Below are 2,052 nucleotides of genomic sequence, written 5' to 3' on the forward strand. Positions count from 1 at the left end.
TATATATCCATTTTTTCTTCATTTTCCACTTATGTGGGATGGACTAAAATTTCATTAAACTTTTCGTTAACTTCATTCAACTATTTTAATTTAATGATTAATTTCTTATTTATTTTAAAATTCGTTTTGAACATATAATATATCAAAACGAAGATATCATAAAGCACAAAATGAATATTTCTGCTAGTTTATCCATTTTAAAAATGTTTAAGGTTTGAAATTCGTGATCAAAGAAAAATACACTTTTAGAAATTGGTTTAAACCAAATTTCCAATACAAACATCCTCTGTCCCTTACGCTTAAATTCAATCATATACTTTGAACCCTCAACCAACACACCTGAAGAATGAGTACCACCAAAGTAAAATTAATGGATGAAAAAGAGTAATTATATTAGATCATTGGAATTTATAACGACTCTATGTAGTCTTTTTTACACGTTGTCCTAACAGTCTTTCTGATATTTTGATCACATCATAAACTCTCATGGCTTGTGTATACCCTTTCTATGCCTTACAGCAAACCTATTCACTAAAGCAAGTGCATTACTAGTGACTTGTGAAACATAAACCATCCTCTTAATGACCGCATCCTTTACAGGTCCATTCAGAGACCTATCAGTAAATCCCCTGGAACATATGTTTTGATTAGTAAGAGCAGACCCGACCCATGTCTCAGCGTTGCTCATGTGCCACTCGAAATCTTGACCCTTGGTTCGAGCCATCTTCTCTAGCTCCTGAACCGACTGGCTTAGACTCGACACACTGTTGCTCATGGTGCTAATACAGTCTTTCACGGCTTGGTGCTCTCTGGGTTTTATGCCGGAGACTCGACCCAGTTTGGAAATGAAGATGCTTGCTGACTTGGCGTTGCTTAGGCTGACGGAAATGGCGGCTTTGGCCAGGAGGTGGTCGGCGTTGCTCCCCTTGATTGAACCGGCGTAACTTGAGAGACAGGTGACACAGAGAGAGGCGTGGAGGGTGGTTTTGCAGGAGGCCCTGATGAAGTCCATGGCGGTGGGACTGGCGGCACCACCGTTCACGGTGGTGTACGGGAGTGTGGCTATAAGAACTAACAGGTAAAGCCCAACTCTTTCCATATTGTGGAAGTTTCAAGTAGTGTTATAGTGTTATGAGAGATAAAAGGGATGAAGGTAGTGAAGAGGGGTAAGGTGATTTATATAGCTAGCGACTATTGAGAGGTCTTTAAATGCTTTCTCGTCTACTCTGGACTTGGGATACGTATCAACTTACCTGTCCGCAGTAAAATAACAAAGTTTGACTTTCACAAAGCCAGGTCAAACTTCCATGAACCTTCTAACCACTGTGACAACCCTAGCAAACTATAAGAAAGACGTAGTCAAAGATTTGCAAATGTGGATCATTAATTATGACTAATATATGCTTGTTTAATTTGGACAGCTGGTTTATAAGCAATTGTGCAGAGTGTAAATGTGATATAATAATATACTAGAGGTACATATTTGTCGGTATTGACTATTTAGTAGAAAGGCTAAGTTTTTTTTTTGTTTCTAAATTCCACTTCTGATCAAATTTGACTGGGCATGCCTAATTGTCTAAGGCTTGAGGGAGTGGTGCTATCGAAACCGTACTCCCTAACCCCTCACATAAACGTCATGTCACTTTTTACCACTCAAGTGTGGTTTCTTGCCACACCAAGGGTGTGTGCCACACTTTTTATTTCTTTTATTTTTTTGTTTTTTTAAGTATTATAATTTAATAAAACTTTCTTTTTTTAACTATTTTAATTTAATATAACTTCTATTTTAATTAAAAAAAAACATAATTTTTCATTACTTGAAAATTAAAAAAAAAAAAACAGTACATTGCGTTACAAAAAAAAAAAAAAAAACTCACACACATGACATTTAAATAATCCTAGAAACTTAAAAAACATAAATAAAATAACTAAAGCAAACTACGTAAAAAATTTTTGAGAGAGTGTTGATTTAAAAAAAAAAAAAAAAAAAGAAAATTAAGAGAGAGAGAAGATTGTGTTGTGAAAAAAATTAAGTTGGTATGTATATATATA

At 35.2% G+C, this 2,052-nt stretch overlaps 1 pseudogene; it reads right to left on the reverse strand.

The window, feature by feature from the left end:
* Positions 1-371: 371 nt before the first annotated feature.
* LOC145091347 (pectinesterase inhibitor 9 pseudogene) lies at positions 372-1,176 on the reverse strand (annotated as a pseudogene).
* Between the last annotated feature and the right edge of the window lie 876 nt (positions 1,177-2,052).

This window comes from Lactuca serriola, chromosome 3 (assembly GCF_051521515.1).
Source record: "Lactuca serriola cultivar US96UC23 chromosome 3, Lser_US96UC23_V15, whole genome shotgun sequence".
Taxonomy (NCBI): Eukaryota; Viridiplantae; Streptophyta; class Magnoliopsida; order Asterales; family Asteraceae; genus Lactuca; species Lactuca serriola.